The 20,361-nt window shown below is 39.3% G+C and overlaps 2 long non-coding RNA genes across 2 annotated transcripts; one reads left to right on the top strand and one right to left on the bottom strand.

Moving 5' to 3' along the window:
- Positions 1-783: 783 nt before the first annotated feature.
- Positions 784-3,440, top strand: LOC144082596 (uncharacterized). Its single transcript, XR_013303288.1, has 4 exons — positions 784-842; positions 2,145-2,218; positions 2,284-2,425; positions 3,331-3,440. It is a non-coding gene; the product is annotated as an uncharacterized LOC144082596 (long non-coding RNA).
- A 42-nt stretch (positions 3,441-3,482) lies between these two features.
- On the bottom strand, positions 3,483-5,808 carry LOC144082595 (uncharacterized). Its single transcript, XR_013303287.1, has 6 exons — positions 5,660-5,808; positions 5,400-5,485; positions 4,041-4,157; positions 3,859-3,975; positions 3,677-3,793; positions 3,483-3,611 (listed from the first exon to the last, which is right to left on the bottom strand). It is a non-coding gene; the product is annotated as an uncharacterized LOC144082595 (long non-coding RNA).
- Between the last annotated feature and the right edge of the window lie 14,553 nt (positions 5,809-20,361).

Here is a 20,361-nt window from a genome sequence, read left to right as displayed (position 1 = left end):
ATGTATAGTAAGGCTTTTTTCTTGCAAAAATGACCACGTATAGTAAGGCTTTTTTCTTGCAAAAATGACCATGTACAGTAAGGTTTTTTTCTTGCAAAAATGATCATGTAGAGCAAGGCTTTTTTTCTTGCAAAAATGACCACGTATAGTAAGGCTTTTTTTCTTGCAAAAATGACCATGTATACTATACACTGTATAGTATACATGGTCATTTTTGCAAGAAAAAAGCCTTACTAATACATGGTCATTTTTGCAAAAAAAAAGCCTTACTATACAATGTATAGTGAGGCTTTTTTCTCGCAAAAATGACCATGTATAGTAAGGCTTTTTTCTTGCAAAAATGACCATGTATAGTAAGGCTTTTTTCTTGCAAAATGACCATGTACAGTAAGGTTTTTTTCTTGCAAAAATGATCATGTAGAGCAAGGCTTTTTTTCTTGCAAAATGACCATGTACAGTAAGGTTTTTTTCTTGCAAAAATGATCATGTAGAGTAAGGCTTTTTTTCTTGCAAAAATGCATAAATGACCATGTATACTATACACTGTATAGTATACATGGTCATTTATGCATTTTTGCAAGAAAAAAAGCCTTACTCTACATGATCATTTTTGCAAGAAAAAAGACTCACTATACATGGTCATCATAAATATTCATGGGCAAAATATAATAAACATCAGTCTGTGTTTCAGATACTATTTTAGACCAACAGAGAAGGCCTTGCAGGCCCTGATGGTCCACCACGCCTATTGTAGACGCAGCCGAGTTGATTAAGCGCATGCGCAGTAACCGTTCCTTTTGGAAGCCATTCCCACGCTGACGGTCCACAAGGACGCCAACTAGGTAAGGAATATAGCAATTCACTGGCTTAAATGCGTTTTTATCACGCTATCGGGAGATTTTTCAGCAATCAATTGAGCCCAAAACGCCAAAAAATATCTTCGTTTAATACCAGGATTAGCACACCGTCGACAATTTAAGTTTGCGCTGCTTTTCCTCACCGGCTGTGTGCCGTATGTTACTAGTTAACATTAGCGTTAGTGTCACGATTTGACTTAAAAAGTATGTTGTCCGTTTTCTCTCCATTATTGAGTCGTGTGGCAAGACTTTAAATTTAATCAAACAACGCCGAGTCATCAACCGACAGTTTGCTGGGTAAATGCTCACTCGTTGCCGATTTCTAATTGTTCTGTTTTTACAAAAAAAATCACTTATACAAAACTGTTAAGCCAACTTTGTCCTAGCTGTTAACGTCTGTCTGTATATTTAATCGCCGTATACAAAACTATTAAGCCAACTTTCGCCTAGCTCACTGGTGTCAAAGCGGCGGCCCGGGGGCCAAATCTGGCCCGCCGCGTCATTTTCTGCGGCCCGAGAAAGTAAATCATGAGTGCCGACTTTCTGTTAGGATCAAATTCAAATGAAGACTATACATGTATATTATATTTCCTCATTTCCCCCTTTTTAAATCAATAATTGTAGTTTTTAGTCCATTTTTTTTCCTTTTTGTGTTTTTAGTTCAAAAAGCATTTAGTAAAATCTAGAAATAAATATATTTAAAAAATTCTGTTTTCCACTCTAATATTGAACATATTCCCAAAAATATTTTGTTTCCTTTTGAAATGAAAAACAAATTATTATAAGATATTTTCCCTCATGAAGAAAAAAAAAGCTCAAACACATTTTAGATCTATAAAAACTGAATATTTAGGACTTTTGATAGTTATTTTTAATCCAATTTAAATAGAAAAAAATATCAAAATATTATTTCAAAAATAGTCCGGCCCACGTGAAATCGAGTTGACGTTATTGCGACCCGCGAACCAACCCGAGTTTGACACCCTTGTCCTAGCTGTTAACGTCAGTCTGTATATTTAATCGCCTTGTCTGGAAAAGGAAAAATAGCACGTGGCACTTGCTAACTAATTTTCATTTTTATCTTCATCGTTTATTAAATTTATTGTAAGATTTCTCTTCCCGTAATTGTTTGGCAACCCCCAAATACCTTGGTTAAATCAAGTTTTCCCTGTTTAGCATCAAGATAAAACTACTTCCCCCCAAAAAACAACTAAGCCTATCTGTTGAATCTCCAGGCTTTATATATGCTAACTTATGCTTTTTTGTGTGCAAATTGTCCCTTTTTAGCACCAAGATGCAGTTCTTCTAGCATGCCTTGAGCACTATTGAGGTTATAGAAGAGGAGACTGTGCCAGATGAAGGTAAAACTGAAAAAAAAAAAAAAGTTGAATCTCCATTCTAACTTTTGCTATTTTTTTGCATGTAGGCCTGAGATCTTCCTCGCAAGTTGCCCACTTGAATCATATGTCTCTGTACTTCTGAAAATCCAAAATAAATAAAAGCCTAGATCATCATGGTGATGTTTCACTGGCCATTCATTTCCACAGCTCTTTGACTAAATCTTTAAGGTAAGAAGGATCCCAGTTAATGTTAGAGCAGGAATTCTATGTATTTATTCCCAATTTTTTTTCTGTTTTTATTCCTTAATTCTATTTTCTAAGTGTTTATTCCCCATTTTTTATTTTCTGTGTATATACCCCCAGTTTAATTTTATTTTCTAAGTGTTTATTCCCCCCCATCTTTTTTTCTAATTTTATTTTCTAAGTGTTTATTCCCCCATCTTTTTTTCTAATTTTATTTTCTAAGTGTTTATTCCCCCCCATCTTTTTTTCTAATTTTATTTTCTAAGTGTTTATTCCCCCCCATCTTTTTTTTTTCTAATTTTATTTTCTAAGTGTTTATTCCCCCCCATCTTTTTTTTTTCTAATTTTATTTTCTAAGTGTTTATTCCCCCCCATCTTTTTTTTTCTAATTTTATTTTCTAAGTGTTTATTCCCCCCCATCTTTTTTTTTTCTAATTTTATTTTCTAAGTGTTTATTCCCCCCCATCTTTTTTTTTTCTAATTTTATTTTCTAAGTGTTTATTCCCCCCCATCTTTTTTTTTTCTAATTTTATTTTCTAAGTGTTTATTCCCCCCCCATCTTTTTTTTTTCTAATTTTATTTTCTAAGTGTTTATTCCCCCCCATCTTTTTTTTTTCTAATTTTATTTTCTAAGTGTTTATTCCCCCCCATCTTTTTTTTTTCTAATTTTATTTTCTAAGTGTTTATTCCCCCCCATCTTTTTTTTTTCTAATTTTATTTTCTAAGTGTTTATTCCCCCCATCTTTTTTTCTAATTTTATTTTCTAAGTGTTTATTCCCCCCATCTTTTTTTTCTAATTTTATTTTCTAAGTGTATTTTACAAAAATTAATTGTAAGTGTAAAATTGTTTTGTGAACCTTTAACTAAAATGTCTGTTCTTATGTCTACAGGTGGACAAACCAGAGAAAAGACTGGCTACACCAATCAACACTTGAATGTAATGACAACTAAGTATGTTAGAATTGAAATGTTTACCTGTAAATAAATTTTTTAACTTGGATTGTTACTTGCATTTTTTGTTAGATAAAGACAAACACATGCATACATTTAAAAACTTTTATTTTGAAAAAGTTTGGAGATAGGTTCTGGCGTAACACCCAGCCCCACGAAATGTGGGGGTGCATCAGCCTATCTGTACATAGGCAGGAAACCTTGTCCCCCTTGTGGAATTCTGGAAAACAAAAAAAAGGGGGTCAATATACAAAGTTAAGTAAAAAACCATTCGCAAGGTCTTACCTTTTATTTTGAAAAAGTTTGGAGATAGGTTCTGGCGTAACACCCAGCCCCGCGAAATGTGGGGGTGCATCAGCCTATCTGTACATAGGCAGGAAACCTTGTCCCCCTTGTGGAATTCTGGAAAACAAAAAAAAGGGGGTCAATATACAAAGTTAAGTAAAAAACCATTCGCATGGTCTTACCTTTTATTTTGAAAAAGTTTGGAGATAGGTTCTGGCGTAACACCCAGCCCCGCGAAATGTGGGGGTGCATCAGCCTATCTGTACATAGGCAGGAAACCTTGTCCCCCTTGTGGAATTCTGGAAAACAAAAAAAAGGGGGTCAATATACAAAGTTAAGTAAAAAACCATTCGCAAGGTCTTACCTTTTATTTTGAAAAAGTTTGGAGATAGGTTCTGGCGTAACACCCAGCCCCGCGAAATGTGGGGGTGCATCAGCCTATCTGTACATAGGCAGGAAACCTTGTCCCCCTTGTGGAATTCTGGAAAACAAAAAAAAGGGGGGTCAATATACAAAGTTAAGTAAAAAACCATTCGCAAGGTCTTACGTTTTATTTTGAAAAAGTTTGGAGAAAAACTGAAGCACCCCCTCATTTCTCAGTGCTGGGTGTTACGCCAGAACCTATCTCCAAACTTTTTCAAAATAAAAGGTAAGACCTTGCGAATGGTGTTTTACACTGAGGGGGTGCGTCAGCCTATCTCAACATCGGCAGGGAACTCTGGAAAACAAAAAGGGGTCAAGGCACAAAAGATTAAGTTACATAAAAAAGAAATACAGACTAGGGCCTAATTTAACTAAAAAAACCTCCTACATTTAGCTTTTTTTCTATAAAACATCAAAAGGGTACCCATTATTTAGATGCTGCAAAAGGCAATATTAGACTTAGTCCTGATGGTCTGGGTTTTCTGCAGAGAGACTAAAAAATGATCCGAGTCTTTAAAGGCCCCTATCCAGGCTATTTTTCACATTTTCCTCCACAAACAAATAATCAGGATCTTGATGTGGTGGGAAATATAGACGGCCCACAAGGTACAAATTACATGAAAACAACAAAAATAAATCTTGCTTCTATTTTTCTCTTCTTATGCCGAGGAAAAAAATGTTTCAAGGAGTCAAAAATGACACCTGCACTATTGTTGAATAAATGTCACTTAGGTTTTGTCAAAACCACATTTAAAAATGAAACAGTCCAAGCCCTGAGGTCTTTAAGAAAGTTAACGGGGTAAGGGTATATAATCTGAGTGCACAGTTCCACTACATGGCAGAATTTTTTGTACCAATTACCAATTTCATCATACGCAGTTATCTGGGTATGATGACAAAGCCTATGTTCGATTATTATTTGTAAGTTCAGAAATATGTGAAACTCACAAGCGGAAGCTACTCCTAAACTTGCCACTATAGTATTTAAAAAAAAAAAAAAATTTCAATAGGGATGACCCTACTTTACAGTTTTTCATTTATCACAGCCATGTCTGGTCTACATTAACCGCGATAATCGAGGGATTACTGTTTATTCCTTACACGTCCACTAATGGCATTTGTGTGGGTGACATCCACAGGTTTTTCTATTAAAAAACACCAAGCTAGTTAGTGTTTTCATTCAAAAGTTGAATGTATCATGATGAAAAATGAGCCAATTGCGCAAAGCTTTGAATACTGAACGCTGACGTTTAAATATTACACGGATAGAGAAAATCGGAACCATTTAAAACTGACTCACTTTGTTATGGCGTCGACAAGATGCCCCTTTCTGGTCGTTTTGGCCACATTCTTGATGTTTCCCAGCAGTCTGTGCTCGTTGAGGGACTGAAACACACAATGAAATGATTTCCTTTTAAACAAAGAGCGATCGGTAACGCAATGTAGCCAATTTGTTTGCAAACATTTTGCTGTCTGCACACACATGGGGCTACATCACGTCAACGAATCATGCTCTTAAGACGAGAACTGGGGCTTCGAAATCCCCAAATGACAACGTACCGAATGTGCTGCATCGTCCTGTGAGAAGTTTGTCAGGCTTTCTTCGGCAAATCGTCACTTTTGAGCTGCTCTGCAGTGCACGCCCGTGTCGCCTCCTGGCTCATCAGCCATCTTGGCGTTTGACGTCGGCTATTTGAACTGTGACCTCGGCCACGCCTATTAAAAATAGACACACACAAAATATAAATTGTTTTCATAATAACGTGCGTTAGTCAGTGTGTGTGAGGGGAGGGGGGGCTGTAAATGCTTTTTGGTTGGACTTTAATACATTGTTTTCATTATAAAGTATAAATAATAATAAAGTTATCCAATCCAATAATAACATGCATTAGTCAGTGGGTGGGGCGGGGGCGGGGCTGTAAATAAGTGTTGATTGGGCATTCATACTTAAAAAAACATTGTTTTTATCATAACGTGCATTAGTTAGTGGGGGGAGCTGTAAATATTTTTTGGTTGGGCTTTAATCCTTTAAAATACAGTATTGCACATTATGAACATTGTGATGACATGCACTTTAGTGTTTGTTTTTTCTCATCATATAATCATATATTATATTTTGTCCATCAATACTTATTATTCCAAATGGTCTGTTAGCTTCCTTTCATTGCTTTCCCCCCTGGTTGCACTGCTTCCAGATGTGTGTATTCATAACATTTTCGGGCAATGTTTGCCCGTACGCCATTGACGTTCACTGCTGTCTTTTCCTGGGAAAATCACCCCCCGGGCCCGGTTGTAATGTCTGAAAAGCTCCAGTATTTGTATTTAATCATGAAATGCTGCTAGGAAGTGGATTTTACCCCATTTTTGTGCATTGATTTATTGATTATTTTTTATGTGTCGCAGCTGTAGCTGCAGTAGAGGTTTTATAGCCATAAAATAGTTTTTGAGGGTTGGATTGATACGTTGAAGGCACTACGAGAAAATGCACGGACCGCCACTGGATTTGTTAATGTGCCTTGCCTCAGGGCAGCACCTGTCCTGCTAAGTATCTCTGACGTTACAGTCCTAGCAGTGGCGATTCCTTCATATCTACCACATCCAGATTTGCCCTACTTCATCAGTCCACCAGCTTCATTAGTTTTTTTTTCTTCCTCTGCAGCAGCTGGCGGCTTCTAGACAAAATAAATCTAATAAACAAGTCGGTGGAAATAGAATAAGCTGCAGTAGTTTGCAAGACCCTGCTGGGCTTTCTGTCATTTCCCATCTATCCTTCAGTCCCATGATTTCCAAACCAGAGGCCGTAAATGACCAGCATCATCGAGTCTGTCAATGCTGATGAGATTTTGATTTTGTGATCATTCCGGCTCCCCCTGAGATGCGTGCATTTACGGCCTGATTTCAAAACCATATTGCAAACAAACACGATGTCCTTGTCTGTGGATTTGCCGTTCCGTACAAAAGCTCCTCAAGGGTACATGCACACTCGCTCATACGCGTGCCGCCAAATGCACACACCTAAAGCCGCTGTGTTATTGGATTGAAATGGAGCCCACCATTCATTTCCTCGGAGTATTGATTTAATCAACGGCGTATCATGTTGGTGCCCGTATCATTTGATGAAACACACACTAAAGGTGGCCAAAAGAAGCCATCCATCACCATTTAGCAGGACAGGCCCATGTAGTCTAAACACGGAGCCATTACGCATGGTTTAACATGGACACTTTGACCTCTGGGAGGTGATAAGGTCAATGACATCATTAGACAGGAGTCCGTCTGTGTGATGGAGGGAGACTAATTGCTATCAGACCTCATTCACAACTAATAACTTCTCAGATCTGCCTCCATACTCACCTTATCCACTTTTAATATCCGCACAGATTTTGTCGTCACTTCCGAAGCAACACGTGGGAAGCCAGCACGCCGTTTGGTAGCTTGGCGGACCGCTTCATCCTAAGGCCCTCCTAATCTATTCAAAGGTGGTTACGCTTACAAAATAGCTGCAGGGTGATTTCCCACACACAGATAAAGCCCACATTTTGGAAATTATTTTTCAAAGCAGGCGCTACTCTTGAGATGCTTTGAAGGCTAGAAGGACTTGGGGGAAAATTGGCGCAGGGGATCGAGATGTCTCTTGGGTGGGATGCAAATATAATTTCAGAATTGGAGGATGTTTTTTTACATCACACCCTATGAATTTTAAATAATACAAAATATATAAACATGCTCTTTCTGAGTAAATATACTTGTTATTAGGTGAAATCAAAAATAAATGAAACAAAGTATGAATACACACATCATTATTCACTAGGTGGCCCGGTGGCGCAAGTGGTTAGTGCGTTGGCCTCACAGCTCTGGGGTCCTGGGTTTGAATCCAGGTCATGTCCACCTGTGTGGAGTTTGAATGTTCTACCCTGGCCTGCCCAGGTTTCCTCCGGGTACTCCAGTTTCTCCCACATTCCAAAAACATGCATGGTAGGCTGATTGGACACTCTAAATCTGGGGTCACTATTTTGAAAAAAAAAAAAAAAATCAGATTTTTTTTTTTCCACATTCAATATGGCGGGACAATATGGGCGCGGTTACGCCTAATATCGACACAGCTGTGTAAATTAAGCACATGTGCAGTGTCTCGTCCCATAGAACAAACTTTTCTATCCTGACACACGATTAGCATGAGGTAAGGTGTAGCGCAATTTACTTATCCAAGTGCATTTTTATCACGCTACGGGGAGATTTTTCAGGAATAAATTGAGCCAAAAACACCAACAAATCTGTTTGTTTAATGCCAGGTTGAACACACCGTCTACAATTGAAGTTTGGGCTGCTTATCCCCACTGGCTGTGTGCTCCATGTGACTAGTTATTTTAGCATTAACGCCACGACGATGCATCCATTCGACTTAAAAAGTATCTTGTCCGCCTTCTCTCCATTATTGAGTCGTGTAGAAAGACTTTTTATTTAATTAAACAAAGCCGAGACGTCAACGGACAGTTTTCTGGGTTAAGGGCTCACTCAAAAATGACATCCGCAGGCACGGTTTATTTGCTGGTGTGTTGTATGTAATGATAGTTTTCACTGCGAGTGCAAAAAACCCGTTTTCTATTTGTAATTGTTCTGTTTTCACAAAATCATTTATACAAAAAATGTTGAGCCAACGTTCTCCTAGCTGTTAACGTCAGTCTGCATATTTAATCGCCTTGTTTGTAAAAGGGAAAATAGCATGGAACACTCAAGCTTTCATTCTTTATCTTGATCGTTTATTAAATTTCTTTTAAAATGTCTCTTTCCTGTAATAATTGTTTGGCAAGTCCTAAATAGCTTGGTTGAATCAAGTTTTCCCTGTTTAGCATCAAGATGCAGCCCTATATATGATAAGCTTTGCTTTTTTTGTGTGCCCAGGACACTCACACCCTTGAGCACAGGTGTCAAAGTGGCGGCCCGGGGGCCAAATCTGGCCCGCCACATCATTTTGTGTGGCCCGAGAAGGTAAATCATGAGTGCCGACTTTCTGTTTTAGGATCAAATTCAAATGAAGATTATAGATGTATAGGGAATATTTCCTGTGTTTGCTCATTTTAAATCAATAATTGCAGATGATTTGTACAAATTTGAATGTCCAAAAATGATCTATTGATCAGCACGATTGTAAAAGCTGTCAATTTATTAATCAATTAATTTTGGCAGCCTAGTTGGAAGACATACTGGCCCTCCGGCCTGCAACAAAAAATGAGTTTGACACCCCTGCCCTACGGCGTACAACTGAGAACTTGTCTAAAATCTTGCGAGACCTCCACGTTACTATGTGACTGAGTGACTTCCAAGTCTTGCCAGATTTTAGACAGTTTCTCAGATGTAGCAGAAAAAAATAAAAAGTGAAAGCAGTTTTTTGGGAGAAATTTAAAACAAGATTGTCTTCCAACTCTGTTATAACTTGTGGCTTAGTTTTCTTTTTTTGGCTCTTGATTGGGAGCTTCCATCTGGTTAACCCAATTTTATAACACTAAAGTGGGTTGGCCGCGGATGCACCGCACACACTTGATTGGCTATCACGGCTTAGTCAACGACCTCTCTGCACTCGGAACACAGCACACACCGGAATGTCAGCGGGGTCAGTATTGACTCAGTACTCAAATGGACATAGATGAGTGCATCCAAGCATGAACGCATATACCCGCAGAGGAAACTTGATCCAAATGACACAAGAGCTGCCCCGGTGTGCAGCTAACCTCCTTATCTCTCTCTGGCCGCGCTCCCCTTTCCTCTCAACATTCTTCCAGGTATTTGGCCGAGACCTTTTCTTTTTGTCTGCCCTTTTCAAAGGCCTGCTTTATGTTGGAGTCCTCCAGCCGGCGTCCCGCCTGCCCCTCTCACCTTCTTTCCCTCCGTATCGCTTTCTCTCTGCACAAACTTGCTTCCCTGCCATCACATCCTTCCCCCCCCCACACACACACACACTTTCATATCCTCCCGCCGTCTTTCTTGCCGCCTGAGTAGCATTCAAGCGGTGCGCGTTTGTCCAAGAAAGGAGGCTAACCATCTTACGCTTGACCACAGCCTGAAGTTAGACTAATGAGACCTATGATTGGTTTCTTGTAATGCAGCGAGGATGTCTTAGTTTGAAGAGACAGGTGGAGTGGTCCTGGATACAAATGTGGGTGGATCGCAATCAGCTCGCATCTGTGGAGGGCCGTACACAAGCTTCAAAAGCCCCGCCGTAATCTGTCACAGGATAACTGCGACTATACCGATCACACTTGAGAAAGCAATTGCACCCTGCTACCTACGCATATGCTCCGTGTTTAGATGATCTGTGTATTTTTTTCCTCCCCTACGGACGTCTATGCCAATACAATCAACACAATACCTGTGCATATTTTAGAGGGCTTTTGGACTAATCAGCTCTGACAGGTGGAACAAAACCATTTAATACAGGGCTGATTTCACATCTGAGCGGTTCGTCATTTACATAAGCCTTCACGGTCTGCTCACTGAGCTGCGACAAGCATGCGGTGAGCACGGAGAGACCGGAAGGCTGTTCTGAATATTCTACCCCTGACCTCATCAAGGAGAAGGCTACGCATACTCCACTTCATGCAAAGACTCATTAGAGTACAAATGTGCTTGTCTCGGCACATGATCACGCACAAATGGAGGACTCGGTCTTATTGTTTCAACTGTTGTGTTCAGATGCTTAGACATGGAGAATGCTAAATCGGAGTGTCTTTAGAGGCTGAAAGTGTTGGAAGAGTAGCAAATTAGTATTTAAAACATCTGTTAGGGTTCCAAAGTAGGGATTCAAATGAGAGTTTAGTTTACAAAGTGGGGTTTTAAACTCCAATTAAGATTCTACTCTGGTTAGGGTTCCAAATTTGTATTTTAAATTCAGGTTAGGGTGTCAAAGTAGGGTTTAAAATCAAATTACGGTTTCAAATTAGAGATGTTAAGTGGGGTAAAGGTCCCAATATAGAATTTTAAAGTAGGATGAGGGCTCTAAAACGGTCTAAAACTTGAGTTAGGGTTCCAACTTGAGATTTAAAAAACTAAAGGAAAAGTGTCCAAAGTTGGGTTTAAAACAAGGGTTAATCTGAAAAATGAGGGTTTAAAACAAGGGTTAATGTACAAAATTAGGATTTCAAACAAGAGTTGTGGTTCCAAAGTAGGTTTTAACACCTAAATATGTTTTTTCTTTACATTCTCAATTGTAAATAAGACTACTCATCCTCAACAATCTACTAATAAATAAGTTTTTTTTGGTAAGCTTTACCACCTTTGTTGCATTTTCTCAGCACAACACTTTCCATATCCGTACTGTTGTAATCATCCCAATTTTGTTTTGTGTGCCATTACAAAACAGAAAGCCAAGCCTGGCAAAGTGAAAAAAAATGCCACATGGTGTTCATCTTGTGATTCTGACAGATCTGAGGTCTCACAGTGGGCTGATGTCTCACAAGATTGACGGCTTTCAACTCATAGGAGGACCCTTAGGGTGTTCGAATTTTAAGGTTGCTCTATAACTCTACTTCAAAAGTATTGGTCCAATGAGGCAACCTTTTGCAGGGTTCTCAAGAGGACTTCATGACTACTAAAGTGACAAAAGCAGATGACAGAAACATCGTCAGAGCTTTAAAGCCCCTCACTTTAAAGACCAAAAAGAGGAGTCATGCCTACTCTCACATCTCCCATCATGACATCATTCATTGTAGCATTCCCCTACCCTGAAAAACCAAACCACGCCTGTGAAAAACCACAGGATATATATCAAAATGAGACAAGGGCCAGATTCCTTTTCTTACAGATAGCGTCAACGCCACTGAAGCCAAAAAGTATTTAAGCCTTACCAGAAACATGTCTTCAAACCTTTTTTGCTCTCATTACTTCTCATTAACTCTCCACTAATCCAGTTTTGATTGTTTGTGCTTGAAGATGAGTGTAAATTATGATAATTGCTAAAAACAATACAAGAGTGATGATGTCACAAAACTAATCAGTAAGACTGATTTCCATGATTGTGTCAGCAAGGTTCTACAGGGAAATATTCGTCTCAATCAAGTGGATTACTGCCTTTTATCTTTAAATGGCTAAAATTAAAGGTTCTATAAAACATAATTCCAGTGGATTTTTTTTCATTATTTCAATCAATGTTTTTTTTATTCCTGGGGTTGTCTCATTTTGTAATGAAATGATATACAAAATCAGATTAAAAGACTTATTAGTTATTTCATTAATTTTCCGTTCTGCTTATCCTCACAAGGGTCACAGGGGGTGCTGGAGCCTATCCCGTCCAAATTTCAAAATCAAACTGAATTTTGAGCAGGAAGCTAATGACAAAAAGTGACGTGTTAGTGCACAAAACTAACGCCGTTAATGAAAAGTAACAGAAAAACCTTACAAACTTAGGACTTGGTAAAATAAACAAAGAATCAAACATAACAGTGATGACATCGACGAGCAGACGCCATGACCAAACAAAGCAATAATCCCCCAACGAAACAGGGTTTAGATACTACAAGACAATTACAAACACCTTGGTCACACAAGGAAAACACACACACATCCACCCAAAATTGTTCAACCTGCCTATCAGTGCTTTTGGGATATGGGAGGAAACCAGAGTACCCGGAAAAAACCCACACGGCCACAGAGAGAACATGGAAACTCCCCACAAGAAATTCAGAATCCACCCAAACAGGGGTTGAACCCTCAGTCACAGAACTTTGAGTTCAATGTGTCAGCACGTAGTCTTAATTGCTGAATAAATAACAATTTACACCACTCAAATATACAAAGGATAAACTTTAACCTGGTATCAGAAATTCAAAAAACACACACATACCTATGTTTGGTGATAGCTGATTATTGACTGTTGAGCCATAAATAAACCACAAACCAAAAGAGAAATGCTTTGGTGCGCATCTGCTTGCAATCCCAAGCATCCGAAATCATCTGTGAAACTCATGGCTTCTTCTGCAACCAACTCATCAATCTTCATCGGTAACGTATCACGCAATGGCAGCAACAACAGCAACTCTGATGTCTTCAGAAAGAGATTGCCTGCCAATTTAAAATGAAAGATGCAATCAAACTGATTGGGAGCACATTCATCATGCTGCAATATTGAATTAAAATAATAAATGCACTGCCAAAACAACAAAGGAGTTCATCAGAGGCAAAAACTGGAGGATATGAACCTGCTCATTTTGCTTCCATTTCAATGTGTTTACATGCTCGCTCTTTGGGTTAAGTATAATCTTAATTCAATATTCTTTTTTTCTTCCAGAATCACTATTAACATGTATGTTATATATATACATATATACATACATATATATACATGCATATATACATACATGTATACATATATATATATATATATACACACACATATACATATATACACATATACACATATATATATACATATACATATATATACATACATATACATACATATATACACATATATACATACATATATATAAATATATATATATGCATATATATACATATATATATAAATATATATAAATATATACATATATATAATAGAAATATGCTTTTTTAAAAACTTCACACCTTTTTCTAAATCTTCCCACCATTAATAAAACAGTTTTTGTTCAAGCCTTTCATTACTCTTTTGAAGTGATGAGTTTCCCTCTCACTTCAAAGGCTAGTGCACTGTTTCCATCCGTCGATTTTGCCCTGCATTCGGCAAAGACTATGTTCTCCACTCAAAAGACCCTTTTCTCTGAGGGAACATAAGCAGAATTCAGAGTAGAGTACTAATAAAAAATTATACTTCTAATATTTCAGTCTTAAAAAAAAAAATGAATTTCTCGAGTAGTTTTATTATTATTATTATTATTGGTGCAGAAAGCTCCTAAGTGGGTCATTGCCCGATTATGCACGGGTTAGTGAGTGGCATTTAAACAAGCAGCAAATATGTCTAAACCAAACTAAATATAAACTAAACAAAAACCCCGATCCTGACTGTCACTTTCTGTAAGTGATTCTAACTAAGTCATGTAGAAATAAGTATATGTGCTCATTATAGCATTGCTAAAACAGCTCATCTAATTTTGGCACAGTACTGCACACCCACACCCACACACACACACACGCACGTACGCACGCGGACACACACACGCACACACTCCAGCGTCCTGTGGTTAGCACTGAGAGGAAGCAGCGGCGCGTCTCTGCTGACTTAATGTCTTTTAACAGTTTGGCTCCAGGACCAGGGCTTGGCCAGAGCTGCAGCTGAAGCCAAAACTGGGCCTGTTCATCTGTGACGGCATTAAAAAAAGAAGAAAAAAAAACACGCCCGGGGCGGAATCTGTGAATGCATGTGTGTGTGCTTGTCCTTTATCTCACTTCACTCTACTTCCCTCATTTTCTCTATTTCAGTCTCTCTGTAGCTGAATGTGTGTGTGTTTGTGTGCGCCCAGTGTCCACAGATGTGTGTGTGGGAGTCTACTAGCCGGCGGAAGCCAGAGGGGACAAAAACACCGGCGAACTGAATTTCACCAGCCAAACACCATTGATGGAGGCATTAAAGTGACAATAGAATATTTATGGCACACGCTGCTGATTCACTCTAATCTGAGGCACATCAAAATGGCACAATAGCATGCTGTTTGCGCTTGGCGATGTGTCGTAAGGGAAATTTGCCAAACGTTGAGCCGTGCGCGAATGCACGCACATTTGGTGGAAAGTCCTAACTGCTAGTGACTTGAAAGCAAACATGGAAAGATTGGGAGCAGATCAGAGGACAAGCAAGGGTGGGGAAATAAATGCTGCTATGCTTGAGTAAATTCCTCTCATTGGTGAGTAGATTGGTATGTCCCCTTGTGGGGCGTATCTCTCAGGTGGCCGCAAACCAAGTCACCTTGTCTTTTAAATTCACAAAAGGTGCACTTCATTTTTGTTGGGGATTAGAGATATGACTTCATTCTTCGCCTGTAGGTGTAAATCCTTTAAAATTCAAAGACCAGAGGTCCACAGTTAGTCCCTCTATCAAAGGGGGTACTCGGACGTTTCGTCTTCGACCAAACGTCCCTTCGACCAAACGTCCCTTCGACCAAACGTCCCTTCGACCAAACGTCCAGTCACGATCAAAGGGTCACAGGAAAATCTGCATCCCATCACACAAACAGGCCTTTGGGTCGCAAACTTTCCCTTCCAAACCGCCATCTCTCGGTTTCGCAGCTCGTCGGATTAACGCTCACATGCGAGACAGACCTCTTTCCGTCATCCGTCCTGTCTCGTTTTCAAAGTACGGAACTGCCAAAATGGCCAACATGTGTTTGGAAAATATATGTGCTACATAGAGGTCAAACTGCTACGCAGTATACACAGTTTTGGGTTCCTTTAGTTGAGTACAGCCCACCTCGTACTCACCCCGATTATCCGCTTCTTGCTGTGACTCTCTGCTGCTTTTTAAATATTTCATTTCATTCATAATTCACACGCTCTGGAAAGTTAAGAGTGCTTACAAAGGTTGTAATTTGAGAGAAGAAACAAGTGGACGTGGGGAACTGCCTCGCGACAGTGATCGATTCAGGCAGCGCTGATGAGAAATGTACAAATGGAAGTTACATGCATGAGAGCCGAAATGGAGACAGATATATCACGTGTTGGTATACATCCTAGCTCAGCAGAGAGGTGGGATACATTAATGTGTAATTAATTATAAGCAGTGTGGCCTTTATCAAATGACCCACATTCTTTATATCTGGCTCACAAAGTTGGGATCTTAGGAAAAAATCCTGGAGTCTTTCTGCAGCTGTGAGTTAAAGTACGTGATATAGATGGAGAGCTCGGGTAGACAGTCGTTATTGACTCCATGTGGGAAATTGTTGAGGTTAGAAATGATAAATGTAGCCCTATGCACTGTAGGGATTCATTCTTAATGGCAAACAGGCGAATGGCTCAAAAATCAGCAAATCTCAAGGATAACTTTGTCAACAGTGACAAAGATCACACAACAGTTGATTTGGATTCCAATTTGTTAAATAACATGCAAAGACAAGAACTGACTAACTTCTATTGAATTTTGGAAATAAATAAAGAAAACAAAAAGGGGAGAAGTATTTGGTTATTTGATACAAGAACCATTTTTATACACTACCATTATTTAGCATAGTTCAACTTCCTCGATAAAACAAAATGTTCCATTCCATAAAGACTACACGAGCAAAAACGCACACAAAAACCAAAAAACAATTTCACTTAAACAGAATTAGAAAATACAGTAGAAAAACTTAGGAGCGCATTTCCTATTGCTGCTAAACAATGCTCAGCGTCAATTTCTAATAAATACATGATTGATAACTGGTTTTATTGACACTCAAATTGAGCATCATCTTTTCATCATCCACCTGAGTTGGCAGTTCAGTTGATTATTGCACAAAGCAAACCTCTGATTCCTTTGCACATGTAGCCAGCGACTATTAGAGATGGATATCAAAGGACATTTCATATGAGAACACTTCTATTGATAGTGTGCAAAATAGTGATCGTTTTTATGAAGGGGGAAAAAAAAAAAAAGAAACATGCCAAACTGTGGTTCAGGTTGATACTTTGCCTGGCTTTGCCCGAGAACCATTAATAAAACATAAATATCAGTGATAAGCATGAAAATAACCCACTTTGTCGGATTGATTTGTATTGATAATTTCATCTCCCTTTAATGCATTTTTGTCCAATGATTATCTGTACAATTGGTCAGTTGTGAAGGCTTCAAGAAATATGGACAGCTTACCCAATTCACGTCATTGGCTGCCAGTGATGGCTCCTAAATGGTCATTTGATCGCTGCACACCGACCAGTGGAATTAGACTGGACGTCTATTGCCGTCAATGGCAGTGAAACATGATCCCTTGAGGCCAGGCATCCCATTTCAATTGATGTTGATTACTGTCAATGAAGGAGTTAAACTGTAATTTCTTGTGAGGGAAATGTTACGTTGTAACAAATTAACCACAGATGAATAAACTGCTAAACCATTATTTTTAGGAAATAGTTTAGTAAAAATAGCAAGGATTAAATGAACATTATGAAAAACTTGTCATATGATGATCACATTAATGAATGTTTGTAGTAGTATGTACATATGTACTAATGCTGTAAAATAATGAAATTATGAGGGCAAGCAACTTGATGACCTAATTAGTTTTTTTGCAAAATAGTGCAAGCTAGTGCACATTTTACACAGAATACACTAATATATACTTTATAGTATCATTATTGAATGAGAAAAAGCAACATTCTAAACCCTTCTTCAATTACAACGGACAGCGAATGTGGAGGAGATCGAGGGCATGATTATTCCTGACCACATGGGACTGAAACCAAGGGAGAAATAATAGCAATATACAGCTGTGAAATGTCCGAAACTCAAGTAGACTGGGCACAGAGGAAAAAACGGAGGTGTGGCTATTGACCAACAACGCATGACACATGAAAGAGTCCAGCCTGCTGTCTGCTGTCCTTCATTAGAACTTGCCCTGGATGCAGATGGCTATACTTACCTTTAATAGAGCTGATCATTAGCTCCGCCATTCAACGTTCTCCCGATGTAAACACACTGCCAGTCACGCACACACACACACACACACACTTGCACAAAACCACCATATTCTCCTTTTTATACATGGAAGGGAATCATTATCAGGGATAATTTGGACACAATTTTGAGGCTCACCTATTACCTCTGTTTTGGTTCCTCCTGGTCATTAGCGAAGCTGTCAGGAAGATTGAATATTACACATTTAGAGGGGGGGTCCCTGACTCCAGGTGTCAGGAGAGGTTAGGTAGAGCAAACGCAATGACAGACTATCACACACTGCAGCCACTGCCTGTCCCCTCAAGTGCAACCATATTTACGTTTCGGTTTGAAAAATGAGTTTGGTTAGTCATTTTGAACGTTTGTCTATTTATCAACAGAGGTTTTATGGTCCTTCTTGAGATAATTCTCAAGTTCAGTGAGGTAAAGGAGGCATGTCGGGACAATTTTTTTATTAGCTAGCAAAATATTCAACTCTTTTTCAGGAGCTGCACTGAGAATATCAATAACGGCACCAATTATGAAAGAGCCTCAACTATTGTCTTTGCAAGACTTTTGTAGAATTAATTATGCAGCGGTCTTCTACCTGCTGTTTTTATTGAAGCTTTCATGTTAAAACATCTATCTGTTCTTTAGTTATTAATATGCAGATCAAAAAGAAAAGTGATTTTCCCTGGCAAACAGCGAGGTCATGCCTTCATATTTGCATTTTACTAATCTACATGAAATTGCTCCAAAGACACACTGCACTCTCATTAAGGTCCACTCAGCAGTGACAAGGTGGAGCGGACTAGTCCGAAATGTACTTAACACCATTAATATTCATTCATCTTCCATACTGTTTATCCTCACAAAGGTCGTGGGGGGTGCTGGAGCCTATCCCAGCTGACTTCGGGCCAGAGGCGAGGGACACCCTGAATCGGGTGCCAGCCAATCGCACGCCACCATGAAACAGACAACCACCCGATTGTGAATCGAACCCTGACTGTCCACACTGAAGTCAGACGGAAGAACCATTGCACCATCAGTTGGCGCCACAATTATTATAAAGTCACCTTTTTGACTGCTTATATTTGCCCTAATGGTAATGTGTTCACATCTTGGGATTTACAAGTCTTTCATTGGTTATCAGTCTTGTTATTTTTCGCTTCTGTCACTTAAGTTGGCTATTAAGATGAAATTGAAAGGCACATAGAGACAACTCTGCCAATGTTTAATAGCTCGCAGAGAAACAGTGATGGAAAAGACAAGGCCAAACCAATGAATAATCTGCATGTCTATAGTTGATATTTTCCGGCAGGATCGGAATGGCATCGTCTTCATACATCATCTTTGGTCTGATTGTTTTGTATTCTCAGTGCATGACGAGGGTAAAGCAAAGAAAATTAAATCTTGAAATCATTGCTTAGAAAAGGTCAAACTATAAATATTTCATAACCTGATATTTTCTAGAAAAAAAACAGTTTATGGTTGGGGATGATAAGGGTTTGTGAATAGAGGGATATCAAGGTGTTACGTCTTTATCACCAAGGGGAGCCGTCACGCTGTCAGTGGTGGAGATCAACTCAGCTCCTGATGGATGTTACACTTCAATTCAGCTCTCTGGAATTCGTTAATACTTTTTAACACTTGGAGCTGATCATGGAGACGCTCTGTAACTTTGCATAAAACGGTCTGGTAACCCGAGTGTCCGCACTGTGCCCTGTGCTGCTTCTGTACTCTGCTTCTCCACACCCTTCTCGCTCTTAATGATCAGGATTAGAGAGGCTAGGGCCTCTACTGTAGGCGGAAGCAGCTGCTTCCATGCTCATTATAATCTCACAACTCCATAGAGTAGGAACAGCTGGAGCCCACGTTTTGGAGTGAGGGAGCCGAATTCGACCGAGTTCTCTTGTGGGAATAAACATTCCACTGTGAGCTACAGCAGATGACAAGGGGAATTTGGGTAAACTGACTTGTGCATTAGTGGAATCATTTGTTTGATTTCTTTAAATCCCTCCAAGCACAAAAGCATGTGGGAGTGAGGTATAGGGGTGACGTCATTTTGCGGGATGCAGAATGTATCCTAGTGACTAACAAATGCATAAACAAAAATATGGCGAGACAGGATTTGTTTCTCTATTTGTTTGAGAAAAGTCTTTGATTCTCCAGGGGCAGGGAGGTCAAAATCATGTTTGTCTAGCGTTGCATATGGTTTCCAAAAGGTGGACCACTATTAACTGTGAAATCATATACAACTTTATTTACATTTTTTTACAGTAATTAGTCAGTCATTCATACATTTTCAATACTGATTATCCTAGTCAGGGGCGCTGGAGCCTATCCCAGCGGATTTCAGGCGAAAGTCGTAGGGCACACATGGAGACCGACAATGCACTTCAAAAATTCGCTCTCATAATCAAACCAACACACCTGAGTGGGGACCGGTCCCTCACTGCTCGTACTGTTGTCAGGCGAAAGAACCACTACACCATTGAGTAGCTCTATTACCGTTGTTATAGGCAACAGATTTAATGGTATTCATTCATACTAGGCTGGTTGAACACTAAACTGTCCCTAGTTGTGTTTGTTTGTCTCCTTGTGCCCTTACATTTGGCCTGCAGCCAATTCAGGGTGCCCCCCCCCCCCCTGCCTACTGCCTACAGTTGGCTAGAAAAGGCTCTTGCACCCTCATGACCTTTGTGAGGAAAAGTGT

Source organism: Stigmatopora argus, chromosome 9 (genome assembly GCF_051989625.1).
Source record: "Stigmatopora argus isolate UIUO_Sarg chromosome 9, RoL_Sarg_1.0, whole genome shotgun sequence".
In the NCBI taxonomy this organism is placed as follows: Eukaryota; Metazoa; Chordata; class Actinopteri; order Syngnathiformes; family Syngnathidae; genus Stigmatopora; species Stigmatopora argus.
The sequence above is the reverse complement of the archived record's forward strand: the minus strand, read 5'-3'. Positions and strand labels throughout refer to the sequence as shown.